Genomic DNA, 18,494 nt, shown 5'->3' with positions numbered 1-18,494 from the left:
CCGGCAAGAATGCAGACTTTGTCACGTGTCCATTTCACGCTGTTCCATCTTGAACTTGCCCCCATCATTTACTCAGGTTTTCGCGAAAAAGCACTTAGATGTTGGATTTTGCAGCCCGGCTAGCTCAGTCGGTAGAGCATGAGACTCTTAATCTCAGGGTCGTGGGTTCGAGCCCCACGTTGGGCGTTTACCTTTGCTTCAGCTCAAGGACACTGTGATATTTCCGAGTTGATGGGTGCAGAAGCACCTCTTCCTCCAAGTCTCATCACAACCAAAACAGTCAGGGACACCTTCATTGACTCCTGTTGTCCTGGACCAGTGCCACCCAACCTTGCAGTTTCACCAACTGGAGACCATTAGATAGGTCTGAAGTAACCGCACTGGTGATGGTACCTGCTGACTTCTGCAGTCTACAATTGTATTGAAGATCATTTTCTCCTTAAGTGTATTATTCAGCCGAATACGTCGCCTTAGCCTCGGCCTCGTCCGTGTCTGTGAGGCGCTATCGGCCAGCATGTTTGGCTGTTAATGGAAAGGTTGTCTTCAAACCCGCCAAAGAAAGTGTGGGAATATCCGTTATCTCACCAGGCCGGCTTGTCAGCAATTTCCCTGGTTACCAGAGGTGCTTTGTAACATAGACTTTATTATGACAGCAACTTCTACATGGGAGCCAAGCTACTCTGGCTCAGCCAATGCAGGGGACTTGGTATGGAGAGCAAGCACTGCTGACAAGCCCCTCTTTGCCAGGTCCTTGTATCTCTGAGCATGAGACTCTTAATCTCGGGGTCGTGGGTTCGAGCCCCACATTGGGCGTCTGCCTTTGCTTCGAGTCAAGGACAATGTAATGTTTACAAGGGGATTGGCACAGAAGCACCTCTTCTTCCCAGCAAGCCGTGTGTCATCACAACCAAAAGAGTTAGGGTCTCTTTCATTGACTCTTGTTGTCCTGGACCAGTCCCACATGACCTTGAACTGTGCAAAGGCTAAAATTTGGGATTTTTACCTGCAGAAATTTGCTTCAAAAACAAATGGGAAATTCAACTGTCAACCTGTTGGTTTGGAACCTGCCTGCCTATTTGCCTGGAATTTCATGCAGCCTTTTGACTTAAGAATCCCTGTTACACACGGAAGACCCACATTACTCTGACATGGGGCCAGATTTGGTGAGGGCACAAAGACGTCAAGGATATGCCTCGCAGTCCGCAGCGGTGTGATGAGGAGCTGGATGGTATTGGAGTGTTTGATTTCTGATCAAACTCCCGTTCACATTTGCTTTCAGACTATCAAGGCCAGTCCGGCAAGATTGCAGCGTATGTCACATGTCCATTGCATCAGGGTTGTAGATTCGAGCCCCATGTTGGGCGTCCACCTTTGCTCCAGGTCAAGGGCCCTGTAAAATAGTTGACGAGCTGATTGGTGCAAAAGCATCACGTCCTCCAAGCAATCCATGTGTCATCACAACCAAAACAGTCAGGTTCTGTGTCATCGCCCCCCCGTTGTCGTTGACCAGTGCCACCCTGCCTTGCAATTTGAAAAACTGGAGACAATTAAGATACATTTAATGGTATCACATTTGTGTCCATTCTGGCTTTATGACTGATGGTGGCTAATTAGCAGTGCAGTCAACAAAGATTGAAACGACATGTATTGACGGCGAATTTCGGTGGTAAGTGTATGATTCAGCCGAATACGGTGCCTCGTCCTCCGTCAACCACGTCTCTGTGGCGCAGTCGGCCAGCGCGTTCGGCTGTTAACCGAAAGGTTGGTGGTTCGAGCCCACCCAGGGACGTGCAGGGTAGTCGTGTCCTTTGTCTTGCTTCTCAGCAATGTCCCTGGTTACCAGAGGTGTTACTATGACAGCAATTTCCACCTGGGAGCAAAGCTACTCTGGCTCAGTCAATGCAGGGTATGCGGGAAGTAGACTAAACAGTGCTGACAAGCCTGGTTTTGCTAGTTCCTTGTATCTCTGATGATGACTGACATATTTCTGTGACCAACTCAGACACCATGCTGCATGCGACCTCCTTCCACTTGCACTACCTTGTCTTGTTTTCAGACCCAGAATAGCATCCGGGCTCATTGCGGTTCACCTCGGTGCATGCCCGAACCCTTTAATTGTGCAAAGGCTGAAATTTGGGATTTTTACCGGTAGATATGTGTTTCAAAATCAAATAGGAACTTCAATGGTCAATCTGTTGGTTGGGAACCGGCCTGCCTATTTGCCCGGAAGTTTATGCCGACTTTGACTTGTGAATCCCTGTCACACATGGAAGACCCAGCAGGGCTCTTTGTTTGTCTGACATGGGGCCAGATTTGGTGAAGGCACAAAGAGGTCAAGGGTACGCTTCACGGAATGCAGCGGTATTGCGAGAAGCTGGATGGTAATGGAGTGTTTGATTTCTGATCAAACTCCCGTTCACATTTGCTTTCAGACTATCAAGCCCAGTCCGGCAAGAATGCAGAATTTGTCACGTGTCCATTGCACGCTGTTCCATCTTGAACTTGCCCCCATCATTTACTCAGGTTTTCGCGAAAAAGCACTTAGATGTTGGATTTTGCAGCCCGGCTAGCTCAGTCGGTAGAGCATGAGACTCTTAATCTCAGGGTCGTGGGTTCGAGCCCCACGTTGGGCGTTTACCTTTGCTTCAGCTCAAGGACACTGTGATATTTCCGAGTTGATGGGTGCAGAAGCACCTCTTCCTCCAAGTCTCATCACAACCAAAACAGTCAGGGACACCTTCATTGACTCCTGTTGTCCTGGACCAGTGCCACCCAACCTTGCAATTTCACCAACTGGAGACCATTAGATAGGTCTGAAGTAACCGCACTAGTGATGGTACCTGCTGACTTCTGCAGTCTACAATTGTATTGAAGATCATTTTCTCCTTAAGTGTATTATTCAGCCGAATACGTTGCCTTAGCCTCGGCCTCGTCCGTGTCTGTGAGGCGCTATCGGCCAGCATGTTTGGCTGTTAATGGAAAGGTTGTCTTCAAACCCGCCAAAGAAAGTGTGGGAATATCCGTTATCTCACCAGGCCGGCTTGTCAGCAATTTCCCTGGTTACCAGAGGTGCTTTGTAACATAGACTTTATTATGACAGCAACTTCTACATGGGAGCCAAGCTACTCTGGCTCAGCCAATGCAGGGGACTTGGTATGGAGAGCAAGCACTGCTGACAAGCCCCTTTTTGCCAGGTCCTTGTATCTCTGAGCATGAGACTCTTAATCTCGGGGTCGTGGGTTCGAGCCCCACATTGGGCGTCTGCCTTTGCTTCGAGTCAAGGACAATGTAATGTTTACAAGGTGATTGGCACAGAAGCACCTCTTCTTCCCAGCAAGCCGTGTGTCATCACAACCAAGAGTTAGGGTCTCTTTCATTGACTCTTGTTGTCCTGGACCAGTCCCACATGACCTTGAACTGTGCAAAGGCTAAAATTTGGGATTTTTACCTGCAGAAATTTGCTTCAAAAACAAATGGGAAATTCAACTGTCAACCTGTTGGTTTGGAACCTGCCTGCCTATTTGCCTGGAATTTCATGCAGCCTTTTGACTTAAGAATCCCTGTTACACACGGAAGACCCACATTACTCTGACATGGGGCCAGATTTGGTGAGGGCACAAAGACGTCAAGGATATGCCTCGCAGTCCGCAGCGGTGTGATGAGGAGCTGGATGGTATTGGAGTGTTTGATTTCTGATCAAACTCCCGTTCACATTTGCTTTCAGACTATCAAGGCCAGTCCGGCAAGATTGCAGCGTATGTCACATGTCCATTGCATCAGGGTTGTAGATTCGAGCCCCATGTTGGGCGTCCACCTTTGCTCCAGGTCAAGGGCCCTGTAAAATAGTTGACGAGCTGATTGGTGCAAAAGCATCACGTCCTCCAAGCAATCCATGTGTCATCACAACCAAAACAGTCAGGTTCTGTGTCATCGCCCCCCCGTTGTCGTTGACCAGTGCCACCCTGCCTTGCAATTTGAAAAACTGGAGACAATTAAGATACATTTAATGGTATCACATTTGTGTCCATTCTGGCTTTATGACTGATGGTGGCTAATTAGCAGTGCAGTCAACAAAGATTGAAACGACATGTATTGACGGCGAATTTCGGTGGTAAGTGTATGATTCAGCCGAATACGGTGCCTCGTCCTCCGTCAACCACGTCTCTGTGGCGCAGTCGGCCAGCGCGTTCGGCTGTTAACCGAAAGGTTGGTGGTTCGAGCCCACCCAGGGACGTGCAGGGTAGTCGTGTCCTTTGTCTTGCTTCTCAGCAATGTCCCTGGTTACCAGAGGTGTTACTATGACAGCAATTTCCACCTGGGAGCAAAGCTACTCTGGCTCAGTCAATGCAGGGTATGCGGGAAGTAGACTAAACAGTGCTGACAAGCCTGGTTTTGCTAGTTCCTTGTATCTCTGATGATGACTGACATATTTCTGTGACCAACTCAGACACCATGCTGCATGCGACCTCCTTCCACTTGCACTACCTTGTCTTGTTTTCAGACCCAGAATAGCATCCGGGCTCATTGCGGTTCACCTCGGTGCATGCCCGAACCCTTTAATTGTGCAAAGGCTGAAATTTGGGATTTTTACCGGTAGATATGTGTTTCAAAATCAAATAGGAACTTCAATGGTCAATCTGTTGGTTGGGAACCGGCCTGCCTATTTGCCCGGAAGTTTATGCCGACTTTGACTTGTGAATCCCTGTCACACATGGAAGACCCAGCAGGGCTCTTTGTTTGTCTGACATGGGGCCAGATTTGGTGAAGGCACAAAGAGGTCAAGGGTACGCTTCACGGAATGCAGCGGTATTGCGAGAAGCTGGATGGTAATGGAGTGTTTGATTTCTGATCAAACTCCCGTTCACATTTGCTTTCAGACTATCAAGCCCAGTCCGGCAAGAATGCAGAATTTGTCACGTGTCCATTGCACGCTGTTCCATCTTGAACTTGCCCCCATCATTTACTCAGGTTTTCGCGAAAAAGCACTTAGATGTTGGATTTTGCAGCCCGGCTAGCTCAGTCGGTAGAGCATGAGACTCTTAATCTCAGGGTCGTGGGTTCGAGCCCCACGTTGGGCGTTTACCTTTGCTTCAGCTCAAGGACACTGTGATATTTCCGAGTTGATGGGTGCAGAAGCACCTCTTCCTCCAAGTCTCATCACAACCAAAACAGTCAGGGACACCTTCATTGACTCCTGTTGTCCTGGACCAGTGCCACCCAACCTTGCAATTTCACCAACTGGAGACCATTAGATAGGTCTGAAGTAACCGCACTAGTGATGGTACCTGCTGACTTCTGCAGTCTACAATTGTATTGAAGATCATTTTCTCCTTAAGTGTATTATTCAGCCGAATACGTTGCCTTAGCCTCGGCCTCGTCCGTGTCTGTGAGGCGCTATCGGCCAGCATGTTTGGCTGTTAATGGAAAGGTTGTCTTCAAACCCGCCAAAGAAAGTGTGGGAATATCCGTTATCTCACCAGGCCGGCTTGTCAGCAATTTCCCTGGTTACCAGAGGTGCTTTGTAACATAGACTTTATTATGACAGCAACTTCTACATGGGAGCCAAGCTACTCTGGCTCAGCCAATGCAGGGGACTTGGTATGGAGAGCAAGCACTGCTGACAAGCCCCTTTTTGCCAGGTCCTTGTATCTCTGAGCATGAGACTCTTAATCTCGGGGTCGTGGGTTCGAGCCCCACATTGGGCGTCTGCCTTTGCTTCGAGTCAAGGACAATGTAATGTTTACAAGGTGATTGGCACAGAAGCACCTCTTCTTCCCAGCAAGCCGTGTGTCATCACAACCAAGAGTTAGGGTCTCTTTCATTGACTCTTGTTGTCCTGGACCAGTCCCACATGACCTTGAACTGTGCAAAGGCCAAAATTTGGGATTTTTACCTGCAGAAATTTGCTTCAAAAACAAATGGGAAATTCAACTGTCAACCTGTTGGTTTGGAACCTGCCTGCCTATTTGCCTGGAATTTCATGCCGCCTTTTGACTTAAGAATCCCTGTTACACAGGGAAGACCCATATTACTCTGACATGGGGCCAGATTTGGTGAGGGCACAAAGAGGTCAAGGATATGCCTCGCAGTCCGCAGCGGTATGACGAGGAGCTGGATGGTATTGGAGTGTTTGATTTCTGATCAAACTCCCGTTCACATTTGCTTTCAGACTATCAAGGCCAGTCCGGCAAGATTGCAGCGTATGTCACATGTCCATTGCATCAGGGTTGTAGATTCGAGCCCCATGTTGGGCGTCCACCTTTGCTCCAGGTCAAGGGCCCTGTAAAATAGTTGACGAGCTGATTGGTGCAAAAGCATCACGTCCTCCAAGCAATCCATGTGTCATCACAACCAAAACAGTCAGGTTCTGTGTCATCGCCCCCCCGTTGTCGTTGACCAGTGCCACCCTGCCTTGCAATTTGAAAAACTGGAGACAATTAAGATACATTTAATGGTATCACATTTGTGTCCATTCTGGCTTTATGACTGATGGTGGCTAATTAGCAGTGCAGTCAACAAAGATTGAAACGACATGTATTGACGGCGAATTTCGGTGGTAAGTGTATGATTCAGCCGAATACGGTGCCTCGTCCTCCGTCAACCACGTCTCTGTGGCGCAATCGGCCAGCGCGTTCGGCTGTTAACCGAAAGGTTGGTGGTTCGAGCCCACCCAGGGACGTGCAGGGTAGTCGTGTCCTTTGTCTTGCTTCTCAGCAATGTCCCTGGTTACCAGAGGTGTTACTATGACAGCAATTTCCACCTGGGAGCAAAGCTACTCTGGCTCAGTCAATGCAGGGTATGCGGGAAGTAGACTAAACAGTGCTGACAAGCCTGGTTTTGCTAGTTCCTTGTATCTCTGATGATGACTGACATATTTCTGTGACCAACTCAGACACCATGCTGCATGCGACCTCCTTCCACTTGCACTACCTTGTCTTGTTTTCAGACCCAGAATAGCATCCGGGCTCATTGCGGTTCACCACGGTGCATGCCCGAACCCTTTAATTGTGCAAAGGCTGAAATTTGGGATTTTTACCGGTAGATATGTGTTTCAAAATCAAATAGGAACTTCAATGGTCAATCTGTTGGTTGGGAACCGGCCTGCCTATTTGCCCGGAAGTTTAAGCCGACTTTGACTTGTGAATCCCTGTCACACATGGAAGACCCAGCAGGGCTCTTTGTTTGTCTGACATGGGGCCAGATTTGGTGAAGGCACAAAGAGGTCAAGGGTACGCTTCACGGAATGCAGCGGTATTGAGAGAAGCTGGATGGTAATGGAGTGTTTGATTTCTGATCAAACTCCCGTTCACATTTGCTTTCAGACTATCAAGCCCAGTCCGGCAAGAATGCAGAATTTGTCACGTGTCCATTGCACGCTGTTCCATCTTGAACTTGCCCCCATCATTTACTCAGGTTTTCGCGAAAAAGCACTTAGATGTTGGATTTTGCAGCCCGGCTAGCTCAGTCGGTAGAGCATGAGACTCTTAATCTCAGGGTCGTGGGTTCGAGCCCCACGTTGGGCGTTTACCTTTGCTTCAGCTCAAGGACACTGTGATATTTCCGAGTTGATGGGTGCAGAAGCACCTCTTCCTCCAAGTCTCATCACAACCTAAACAGTCAGGGACACCTTCATTGACTCCTGTAGTCCTGGACCAGTGCCACCCAACCTTGCAATTTCACCAACTGGAGACCATTAGATAGGTCTGAAGTAACCGCACTGGTGATGGTACCTGCTGACTTCTGCAGTCTACAATTGTATTGAAGATCATTTTCTCCTTAAGTGTATTATTCAGCCGAATACGTTGCCTTAGCCTCGGCCTCGTCCGTGTCTGTGAGGCGCTATCGGCCAGCATGTTTGGCTGTTAATGGAAAGGTTGTCTTCAAACCCGCCAAAGAAAGTGTGGGAATATCCGTTATCTCACCAGGCCGGCTTGTCAGCAATTTCCCTGGTTACCAGAGGTGCTTTGTAACATAGACTTTATTATGACAGCAACTTCTACATGGGAGCCAAGCTACTCTGGCTCAGCCAATGCAGGGGACTTGGTATGGAGAGCAAGCACTGCTGACAAGCCCCTTTTTGCCAGGTCCTTGTATCTCTGAGCATGAGACTCTTAATCTCGGGGTCGTGGGTTCGAGCCCCACATTGGGCGTCTGCCTTTGCTTCGAGTCAAGGACAATGTAATGTTTACAAGGTGATTGGCACAGAAGCACCTCTTCTTCCCAGCAAGCCGTGTGTCATCACAACCAAGAGTTAGGGTCTCTTTCATTGACTCTTGTTGTCCTGGACCAGTCCCACATGACCTTGAACTGTGCAAAGGCCAAAATTTGGGATTTTTACCTGCAGAAATTTGCTTCAAAAACAAATGGGAAATTCAACTGTCAACCTGTTGGTTTGGAACCTGCCTGCCTATTTGCCTGGAATTTCATGCCGCCTTTTGACTTAAGAATCCCTGTTACACAGGGAAGACCCATATTACTCTGACATGGGGCCAGATTTGGTGAGGGCACAAAGAGGTCAAGGATATGCCTCGCAGTCCGCAGCGGTATGACGAGGAGCTGGATGGTATTGGAGTGTTTGATTTCTGATCAAACTCCCGTTCACATTTGCTTTCAGACTATCAAGGCCAGTCCGGCAAGATTGCAGCGTATGTCACATGTCCATTGCATCATGGTTGTAGATTCGAGCCCCATGTTGGGCGTCCACCTTTGCTCCAGGTCAAGGGCCCTGTAGAGTTGACGAGCTGATTGGTGCAAAAGCATCACGTCCTCCAAGCAATCCATGTGTCATCACAACCAAAACAGTCAGGTTCTGTGTCATCGCCCCCCCGTTGTCGTTGACCAGTGCCACCCTGCCTTGCAATTTGAAAAACTGGAGACAATTAAGATACATTTAATGGTATCACATTTGTGTCCATTCTGGCATTATGACTGATGGTGGCTAATTAGCAGTGCAGTCAACAAAGATTGAAACGACATGTATTGACGGCGAATTTCGGTGGTAAGTGTATGATTCAGCCGAATACGGTGCCTCGTCCTCCGTCAACCACGTCTCTGTGGCGCAATCGGCCAGCGCGTTCGGCTGTTAACCGAAAGGTTGGTGGTTCGAGCCCACCCAGGGACGTGCAGGGTAGTCGTGTCCTTTGTCTTGCTTCTCAGCAATGTCCCTGGTTACCAGAGGTGTTACTATGACAGCAATTTCCACCTGGGAGCAAAGCTACTCTGGCTCAGTCAATGCAGGGTATGCGGGAAGTAGACTAAACAGTGCTGACAAGCCTGGTTTTGCTAGTTCCTTGTATCTCTGATGATGACTGACATATTTCTGTGACCAACTCAGACACCATGCTGCATGCGACCTCCTTCCACTTGCACTACCTTGTCTTGTTTTCAGACCCAGAATAGCATCCGGGCTCATTGCGGTTCACCACGGTGCATGCCCGAACCCTTTAATTGTGCAAAGGCTGAAATTTGGGATTTTTACCGGTAGATATGTGTTTCAAAATCAAATAGGAACTTCAATGGTCAATCTGTTGGTTGGGAACCGGCCTGCCTATTTGCCCGGAAGTTTAAGCCGACTTTGACTTGTGAATCCCTGTCACACATGGAAGACCCAGCAGGGCTCTTTGTTTGTCTGACATGGGGCCAGATTTGGTGAAGGCACAAAGAGGTCAAGGGTACGCTTCACGGAATGCAGCGGTATTGCGAGAAGCTGGATGGTAATGGAGTGTTTGATTTCTGATCAAACTCCCGTTCACATTTGCTTTCAGACTATCAAGCCCAGTCCGGCAAGAATGCAGAATTTGTCACGTGTCCATTGCACGCTGTTCCATCTTGAACTTGCCCCCATCATTTACTCAGGTTTTCGCGAAAAAGCACTTAGATGTTGGATTTTGCAGCCCGGCTAGCTCAGTCGGTAGAGCATGAGACTCTTAATCTCAGGGTCGTGGGTTCGAGCCCCACGTTGGGCGTTTACCTTTGCTTCAGCTCAAGGACACTGTGATATTTCCGAGTTGATGGGTGCAGAAGCACCTCTTCCTCCAAGTCTCATCACAACCTAAACAGTCAGGGACACCTTCATTGACTCCTGTAGTCCTGGACCAGTGCCACCCAACCTTGCAATTTCACCAACTGGAGACCATTAGATAGGTCTGAAGTAACCGCACTGGTGATGGTACCTGCTGACTTCTGCAGTCTACAATTGTATTGAAGATCATTTTCTCCTTAAGTGTATTATTCAGCCGAATACGTTGCCTTAGCCTCGGCCTCGTCCGTGTCTGTGAGGCGCTATCGGCCAGCATGTTTGGCTGTTAATGGAAAGGTTGTCTTCAAACCCGCCAAAGAAAGTGTGGGAATATCCGTTATCTCACCAGGCCGGCTTGTCAGCAATTTCCCTGGTTACCAGAGGTGCTTTGTAACATAGACTTTATTATGACAGCAACTTCTACATGGGAGCCAAGCTACTCTGGCTCAGCCAATGCAGGGGACTTGGTATGGAGAGCAAGCACTGCTGACAAGCCCCTCTTTGCCAGGTCCTTGTATCTCTGAGCATGAGACTCTTAATCTCGGGGTCGTGGGTTCGAGCCCCACATTGGGCGTCTGCCTTTGCTTCGAGTCAAGGACAATGTAATGTTTACAAGGTGATTGGCACAGAAGCACCTCTTCTTCCCAGCAAGCCGTGTGTCATCACAACCAAGAGTTAGGGTCTCTTTCATTGACTCTTGTTGTCCTGGACCAGTCCCACATGACCTTGAACTGTGCAAAGGCCAAAATTTGGGATTTTTACCTGCAGAAATTTGCTTCAAAAACAAATGGGAAATTCAACTGTCAACCTGTTGGTTTGGAACCTGCCTGCCTATTTGCCTGGAATTTCATGCCGCCTTTTGACTTAAGAATCCCTGTTACACAGGGAAGACCCATATTACTCTGACATGGGGCCAGATTTGGTGAGGGCACAAAGAGGTCAAGGATATGCCTCGCAGTCCGCAGCGGTATGACGAGGAGCTGGATGGTATTGGAGTGTTTGATTTCTGATCAAACTCCCGTTCACATTTGCTTTCAGACTATCAAGGCCAGTCCGGCAAGATTGCAGCGTATGTCACATGTCCATTGCATCATGGTTGTAGATTCGAGCCCCATGTTGGGCGTCCACCTTTGCTCCAGGTCAAGGGCCCTGTAGAGTTGACGAGCTGATTGGTGCAAAAGCATCACGTCCTCCAAGCAATCCATGTGTCATCACAACCAAAACAGTCAGGTTCTGTGTCATCGCCCCCCCGTTGTCGTTGACCAGTGCCACCCTGCCTTGCAATTTGAAAAACTGGAGACAATTAAGATACATTTAATGGTATCACATTTGTGTCCATTCTGGCATTATGACTGATGGTGGCTAATTAGCAGTGCAGTCAACAAAGATTGAAACGACATGTATTGACGGCGAATTTCGGTGGTAAGTGTATGATTCAGCCGAATACGGTGCCTCGTCCTCCGTCAACCACGTCTCTGTGGCGCAATCGGCCAGCGCGTTCGGCTGTTAACCGAAAGGTTGGTGGTTCGAGCCCACCCAGGGACGTGCAGGGTAGTCGTGTCCTTTGTCTTGCTTCTCAGCAATGTCCCTGGTTACCAGAGGTGTTACTATGACAGCAATTTCCACCTGGGAGCAAAGCTACTCTGGCTCAGTCAATGCAGGGTATGCGGGAAGTAGACTAAACAGTGCTGACAAGCCTGGTTTTGCTAGTTCCTTGTATCTCTGATGATGACTGACATATTTCTGTGACCAACTCAGACACCATGCTGCATGCGACCTCCTTCCACTTGCACTACCTTGTCTTGTTTTCAGACCCAGAATAGCATCCGGGCTCATTGCGGTTCACCACGGTGCATGCCCGAACCCTTTAATTGTGCAAAGGCTGAAATTTGGGATTTTTACCGGTAGATATGTGTTTCAAAATCAAATAGGAACTTCAATGGTCAATCTGTTGGTTGGGAACCGGCCTGCCTATTTGCCCGGAAGTTTATGCCGACTTTGACTTGTGAATCCCTGTCACACATGGAAGACCCAGCAGGGCTCTTTGTTTGTCTGACATGGGGCCAGATTTGGTGAAGGCACAAAGAGGTCAAGGGTACGCTTCACGGAATGCAGCGGTATTGCGAGAAGCTGGATGGTAATGGAGTGTTTGATTTCTGATCAAACTCCCGTTCACATTTGCTTTCAGACTATCAAGCCCAGTCCGGCAAGAATGCAGAATTTGTCACGTGTCCATTGCACGCTGTTCCATCTTGAACTTGCCCCCATCATTTACTCAGGTTTTCGCGAAAAAGCACTTAGATGTTGGATTTTGCAGCCCGGCTAGCTCAGTCGGTAGAGCATGAGACTCTTAATCTCAGGGTCGTGGGTTCGAGCCCCACGTTGGGCGTTTACCTTTGCTTCAGCTCAAGGACACTGTGATATTTCCGAGTTGATGGGTGCAGAAGCACCTCTTCCTCCAAGTCTCATCACAACCTAAACAGTCAGGGACACCTTCATTGACTCCTGTAGTCCTGGACCAGTGCCACCCAACCTTGCAATTTCACCAACTGGAGACCATTAGATAGGTCTGAAGTAACCGCACTGGTGATGGTACCTGCTGACTTCTGCAGTCTACAATTGTATTGAAGATCATTTTCTCCTTAAGTGTATTATTCAGCCGAATACGTCGCCTTAGCCTCGGCCTCGTCCGTGTCTGTGAGGCGCTATCGGCCAGCATGTTTGGCTGTTAATGGAAAGGTTGTCTTCAAACCCGCCAAAGAAAGTGTGGGAATATCCGTTATCTCACCAGGCCGGCTTGTCAGCAATTTCCCTGGTTACCAGAGGTGCTTTGTAACATAGACTTTATTATGACAGCAACTTCTACATGGGAGCCAAGCTACTCTGGCTCAGCCAATGCAGGGGACTTGGTATGGAGAGCAAGCACTGCTGACAAGCCCCTCTTTGCCAGGTCCTTGTATCTCTGAGCATGAGACTCTTAATCTCGGGGTCGTGGGTTCGAGCCCCACATTGGGCGTCTGCCTTTGCTTCGAGTCAAGGACAATGTAATGTTTACAAGGTGATTGGCACAGAAGCACCTCTTCTTCCCAGCAAGCCGTGTGTCATCACAACCAAGAGTTAGGGTCTCTTTCATTGACTCTTGTTGTCCTGGACCAGTCCCACATGACCTTGAACTGTGCAAAGGCCAAAATTTGGGATTTTTACCTGCAGAAATTTGCTTCAAAAACAAATGGGAAATTCAACTGTCAACCTGTTGGTTTGGAACCTGCCTGCCTATTTGCCTGGAATTTCATGCCGCCTTTTGACTTAAGAATCCCTGTTACACAGGGAAGACCCATATTACTCTGACATGGGGCCAGATTTGGTGAGGGCACAAAGAGGTCAAGGATATGCCTCGCAGTCCGCAGCGGTATGACGAGGAGCTGGATGGTATTGGAGTGTTTGATTTCTGATCAAACTCCCGTTCACATTTGCTTTCAGACTATCAAGGCCAGTCCGGCAAGATTGCAGCGTATGTCACATGTCCATTGCATCATGGTTGTAGATTCGAGCCCCATGTTGGGCGTCCACCTTTGCTCCAGGTCAAGGGCCCTGTAGAGTTGACGAGCTGATTGGTGCAAAAGCATCACGTCCTCCAAGCAATCCATGTGTCATCACAACCAAAACAGTCAGGTTCTGTGTCATCGCCCCCCCGTTGTCGTTGACCAGTGCCACCCTGCCTTGCAATTTGAAAAACTGGAGACAATTAAGATACATTTAATGGTATCACATTTGTGTCCATTCTGGCATTATGACTGATGGTGGCTAATTAGCAGTGCAGTCAACAAAGATTGAAACGACATGTATTGACGGCGAATTTCGGTGGTAAGTGTATGATTCAGCCGAATACGGTGCCTCGTCCTCCGTCAACCACGTCTCTGTGGCGCAATCGGCCAGCGCGTTCGGCTGTTAACCGAAAGGTTGGTGGTTCGAGCCCACCCAGGGACGTGCAGGGTAGTCGTGTCCTTTGTCTTGCTTCTCAGCAATGTCCCTGGTTACCAGAGGTGTTACTATGACAGCAATTTCCACCTGGGAGCAAAGCTACTCTGGCTCAGTCAATGCAGGGTATGCGGGAAGTAGACTAAACAGTGCTGACAAGCCTGGTTTTGCTAGTTCCTTGTATCTCTGATGATGACTGACATATTTCTGTGACCAACTCAGACACCATGCTGCATGCGACCTCCTTCCACTTGCACTACCTTGTCTTGTTTTCAGACCCAGAATAGCATCCGGGCTCATTGCGGTTCACCACGGTGCATGCCCGAACCCTTTAATTGTGCAAAGGCTGAAATTTGGGATTTTTACCGGTAGATATGTGTTTCAAAATCAAATAGGAACTTCAATGGTCAATCTGTTGGTTGGGAACCGGCCTGCCTATTTGCCCGGAAGTTTAAGCCGACTTTGACTTGTGAATCCCTGTCACACATGGAAGACCCAGCAGGGCTCTTTGTTTGTCTGACATGGGGCCAGATTTGGTGAAGGCACAAAGAGGTCAAGGGTACGCTTCACGGAATGCAGCGGTATTGCGAGAAGCTGGATGGTAATGGAGTGTTTGATTTCTGATCAAACTCCCGTTCACATTTGCTTTCAGACTATCAAGCCCAGTCCGGCAAGAATGCAGAATTTGTCACGTGTCCATTGCACGCTGTTCCATCTTGAACTTGCCCCCATCATTTACTCAGGTTTTCGCGAAAAAGCACTTAGATGTTGGATTTTGCAGCCCGGCTAGCTCAGTCGGTAGAGCATGAGACTCTTAATCTCAGGGTCGTGGGTTCGAGCCCCACGTTGGGCGTTTACCTTTGCTTCAGCTCAAGGACACTGTGATATTTCCGAGTTGATGGGTGCAGAAGCACCTCTTCCTCCAAGTCTCATCACAACCTAAACAGTCAGGGACACCTTCATTGACTCCTGTAGTCCTGGACCAGTGCCACCCAACCTTGCAATTTCACCAACTGGAGACCATTAGATAGGTCTGAAGTAACCGCACTGGTGATGGTACCTGCTGACTTCTGCAGTCTACAATTGTATTGAAGATCATTTTCTCCTTAAGTGTATTATTCAGCCGAATACGTTGCCTTAGCCTCGGCCTCGTCCGTGTCTGTGAGGCGCTATCGGCCAGCATGTTTGGCTGTTAATGGAAAGGTTGTCTTCAAACCCGCCAAAGAAAGTGTGGGAATATCCGTTATCTCACCAGGCCGGCTTGTCAGCAATTTCCCTGGTTACCAGAGGTGCTTTGTAACATAGACTTTATTATGACAGCAACTTCTACATGGGAGCCAAGCTACTCTGGCTCAGCCAATGCAGGGGACTTGGTATGGAGAGCAAGCACTGCTGACAAGCCCCTTTTTGCCAGGTCCTTGTATCTCTGAGCATGAGACTCTTAATCTCGGGGTCGTGGGTTCGAGCCCCACATTGGGCGTCTGCCTTTGCTTCGAGTCAAGGACAATGTAATGTTTACAAGGTGATTGGCACAGAAGCACCTCTTCTTCCCAGCAAGCCGTGTGTCATCACAACCAAGAGTTAGGGTCTCTTTCATTGACTCTTGTTGTCCTGGACCAGTCCCACATGACCTTGAACTGTGCAAAGGCCAAAATTTGGGATTTTTACCTGCAGAAATTTGCTTCAAAAACAAATGGGAAATTCAACTGTCAACCTGTTGGTTTGGAACCTGCCTGCCTATTTGCCTGGAATTTCATGCCGCCTTTTGACTTAAGAATCCCTGTTACACAGGGAAGACCCATATTACTCTGACATGGGGCCAGATTTGGTGAGGGCACAAAGAGGTCAAGGATATGCCTCGCAGTCCGCAGCGGTATGACGAGGAGCTGGATGGTATTGGAGTGTTTGATTTCTGATCAAACTCCCGTTCACATTTGCTTTCAGACTATCAAGGCCAGTCCGGCAAGATTGCAGCGTATGTCACATGTCCATTGCATCATGGTTGTAGATTCGAGCCCCATGTTGGGCGTCCACCTTTGCTCCAGGTCAAGGGCCCTGTAGAGTTGACGAGCTGATTGGTGCAAAAGCATCACGTCCTCCAAGCAATCCATGTGTCATCACAACCAAAACAGTCAGGTTCTGTGTCATCGCCCCCCCGTTGTCGTTGACCAGTGCCACCCTGCCTTGCAATTTGAAAAACTGGAGACAATTAAGATACATTTAATGGTATCACATTTGTGTCCATTCTGGCATTATGACTGATGGTGGCTAATTAGCAGTGCAGTCAACAAAGATTGAAACGACATGTATTGACGGCGAATTTCGGTGGTAAGTGTATGATTCAGCCGAATACGGTGCCTCGTCCTCCGTCAACCACGTCTCTGTGGCGCAATCGGCCAGCGCGTTCGGCTGTTAACCGAAAGGTTGGTGGTTCGAGCCCACCCAGGGACGTGCAGGGTAGTCGTGTCCTTTGTCTTGCTTCTCAGCAATGTCCCTGGTTACCAGAGGTGTTACTATGACAGCAATTTCCACCTGGGAGCAAAGCTACTCTGGCTCAGTCAATGCAGGGTATGCGGGAAGTAGACTAAACAGTGCTGACAAGCCTGGTTTTGCTAGTTCCTTGTATCTCTGATGATGACTGACATATTTCTGTGACCAACTCAGACACCATGCTGCATGCGACCTCCTTCCACTTGCACTACCTTGTCTTGTTTTCAGACCCAGAATAGCATCCGGGCTCATTGCGGTTCACCACGGTGCATGCCCGAACCCTTTAATTGTGCAAAGGCTGAAATTTGGGATTTTTACCGGTAGATATGTGTTTCAAAATCAAATAGGAACTTCAATGGTCAATCTGTTGGTTGGGAACCGGCCTGCCTATTTGCCCGGAAGTTTATGCCGACTTTGACTTGTGAATCCCTGTCACACATGGAAGACCCAGCAGGGCTCTTTGTTTGTCTGACATGGGGCCAGATTTGGTGAAGGCACAAAGAGGTCAAGGGTACGCTTCACGGAATGCAGCGGTATTGCGAGAAGCTGGATGGTAATGGAGTGTTTGATTTCTGATCAAACTCCCGTTCACATTTGCTTTCAGACTATCAAGCCCAGTCCGGCAAGAATGCAGAATTTGTCACGTGTCCATTGCACGCTGTTCCATCTTGAACTTGCCCCCATCATTTACTCAGGTTTTCGCGAAAAAGCACTTAGATGTTGGATTTTGCAGCCCGGCTAGCTCAGTCGGTAGAGCATGAGACTCTTAATCTCAGGGTCGTGGGTTCGAGCCCCACGTTGGGCGTTTACCTTTGCTTCAGCTCAAGGACACTGTGATATTTCCGAGTTGATGGGTGCAGAAGCACCTCTTCCTCCAAGTCTCATCACAACCTAAACAGTCAGGGACACCTTCATTGACTCCTGTAGTCCTGGACCAGTGCCACCCAACCTTGCAATTTCACCAACTGGAGACCATTAGATAGGTCTGAAGTAACCGCACTGGTGATGGTACCTGCTGACTTCTGCAGTCTACAATTGTATTGAAGATCATTTTCTCCTTAAGTGTATTATTCAGCCGAATACGTTGCCTTAGCCTCGGCCTCGTCCGTGTCTGTGAGGCGCTATCGGCCAGCATGTTTGGCTGTTAATGGAAAGGTTGTCTTCAAACCCGCCAAAGAAAGTGTGGGAATATCCGTTATCTCACCAGGCCGGCTTGTCAGCAATTTCCCTGGTTACCAGAGGTGCTTTGTAACATAGACTTTATTATGACAGCAACTTCTACATGGGAGCCAAGCTACTCTGGCTCAGCCAATGCAGGGGACTTGGTATGGAGAGCAAGCACTGCTGACAAGCCCCTCTTTGCCAGGTCCTTGTATCTCTGAGCATGAGACTCTTAATCTCGGGGTCGTGGGTTCGAGCCCCACATTGGGCGTCTGCCTTTGCTTCGAGTCAAGGACAATGTAATGTTTACAAGGTGATTGGCACAGAAGCACCTCTTCTTCCCAGCAAGCCGTGTGTCATCACAACCAAGAGTTAGGGTCTCTTTCATTGACTCTTGTTGTCCTGGACCAGTCCCACATGACCTTGAACTGTGCAAAGGCCAAAATTTGGGATTTTTACCTGCAGAAATTTGCTTCAAAAACAAATGGGAAATTCAACTGTCAACCTGTTGGTTTGGAACCTGCCTGCCTATTTGCCTGGAATTTCATGCCGCCTTTTGACTTAAGAATCCCTGTTACACAGGGAAGACCCATATTACTCTGACATGGGGCCAGATTTGGTGAGGGCACAAAGAGGTCAAGGATATGCCTCGCAGTCCGCAGCGGTATGACGAGGAGCTGGATGGTATTGGAGTGTTTGATTTCTGATCAAACTCCCGTTCACATTTGCTTTCAGACTATCAAGGCCAGTCCGGCAAGATTGCAGCGTATGTCACATGTCCATTGCATCAGGGTTGTAGATTCGAGCCCCATGTTGGGCGTCCACCTTTGCTCCAGGTCAAGGGCCC

The 18,494-nt window shown here is 48.7% G+C and overlaps 15 non-coding genes across 15 annotated transcripts; all 15 read left to right on the top strand.

Annotated features, from left to right (window-relative positions):
• Positions 1–113: 113 nt before the first annotated feature.
• trnak-cuu (transfer RNA lysine (anticodon CUU)) lies at positions 114–186 on the top strand. Its single transcript has one exon. It is a non-coding gene; the product is annotated as a tRNA-Lys (tRNA).
• Positions 187–1,715: 1,529 nt separating this feature from the next.
• On the top strand, positions 1,716–1,789 carry trnan-guu (transfer RNA asparagine (anticodon GUU)). Its single transcript has one exon. It is a non-coding gene; the product is annotated as a tRNA-Asn (tRNA).
• A 771-nt stretch (positions 1,790–2,560) lies between these two features.
• trnak-cuu (transfer RNA lysine (anticodon CUU)) lies at positions 2,561–2,633 on the top strand. The gene has a single exon. It is a non-coding gene; the product is annotated as a tRNA-Lys (tRNA).
• Positions 2,634–4,160: 1,527 nt separating this feature from the next.
• On the top strand, positions 4,161–4,234 carry trnan-guu (transfer RNA asparagine (anticodon GUU)). The gene has a single exon. It is a non-coding gene; the product is annotated as a tRNA-Asn (tRNA).
• Positions 4,235–5,005: 771 nt separating this feature from the next.
• Positions 5,006–5,078, top strand: trnak-cuu (transfer RNA lysine (anticodon CUU)). The gene has a single exon. It is a non-coding gene; the product is annotated as a tRNA-Lys (tRNA).
• Positions 5,079–6,605: 1,527 nt separating this feature from the next.
• On the top strand, positions 6,606–6,679 carry trnan-guu (transfer RNA asparagine (anticodon GUU)). Its single transcript has one exon. It is a non-coding gene; the product is annotated as a tRNA-Asn (tRNA).
• A 771-nt stretch (positions 6,680–7,450) lies between these two features.
• Positions 7,451–7,523, top strand: trnak-cuu (transfer RNA lysine (anticodon CUU)). Its single transcript has one exon. It is a non-coding gene; the product is annotated as a tRNA-Lys (tRNA).
• A 1,524-nt stretch (positions 7,524–9,047) lies between these two features.
• Positions 9,048–9,121, top strand: trnan-guu (transfer RNA asparagine (anticodon GUU)). Its single transcript has one exon. It is a non-coding gene; the product is annotated as a tRNA-Asn (tRNA).
• A 771-nt stretch (positions 9,122–9,892) lies between these two features.
• Positions 9,893–9,965, top strand: trnak-cuu (transfer RNA lysine (anticodon CUU)). The gene has a single exon. It is a non-coding gene; the product is annotated as a tRNA-Lys (tRNA).
• Positions 9,966–11,489: 1,524 nt separating this feature from the next.
• On the top strand, positions 11,490–11,563 carry trnan-guu (transfer RNA asparagine (anticodon GUU)). The gene has a single exon. It is a non-coding gene; the product is annotated as a tRNA-Asn (tRNA).
• Positions 11,564–12,334: 771 nt separating this feature from the next.
• trnak-cuu (transfer RNA lysine (anticodon CUU)) lies at positions 12,335–12,407 on the top strand. The gene has a single exon. It is a non-coding gene; the product is annotated as a tRNA-Lys (tRNA).
• Positions 12,408–13,931: 1,524 nt separating this feature from the next.
• On the top strand, positions 13,932–14,005 carry trnan-guu (transfer RNA asparagine (anticodon GUU)). The gene has a single exon. It is a non-coding gene; the product is annotated as a tRNA-Asn (tRNA).
• A 771-nt stretch (positions 14,006–14,776) lies between these two features.
• trnak-cuu (transfer RNA lysine (anticodon CUU)) lies at positions 14,777–14,849 on the top strand. Its single transcript has one exon. It is a non-coding gene; the product is annotated as a tRNA-Lys (tRNA).
• Positions 14,850–16,373: 1,524 nt separating this feature from the next.
• On the top strand, positions 16,374–16,447 carry trnan-guu (transfer RNA asparagine (anticodon GUU)). The gene has a single exon. It is a non-coding gene; the product is annotated as a tRNA-Asn (tRNA).
• Positions 16,448–17,218: 771 nt separating this feature from the next.
• trnak-cuu (transfer RNA lysine (anticodon CUU)) lies at positions 17,219–17,291 on the top strand. The gene has a single exon. It is a non-coding gene; the product is annotated as a tRNA-Lys (tRNA).
• The last annotated feature ends 1,203 nt before the right edge of the window (positions 17,292–18,494 follow it).

Source organism: Fistularia commersonii, chromosome 11, assembly GCF_037954325.1.
Source record: "Fistularia commersonii isolate RoL2024-O1a breed Wild chromosome 11, RoL_Fcom_v1.0, whole genome shotgun sequence".
NCBI classification, from domain to species: Eukaryota; Metazoa; Chordata; class Actinopteri; order Syngnathiformes; family Fistulariidae; genus Fistularia; species Fistularia commersonii.
This window is presented reverse-complemented; position numbering and strand designations above follow the sequence as displayed.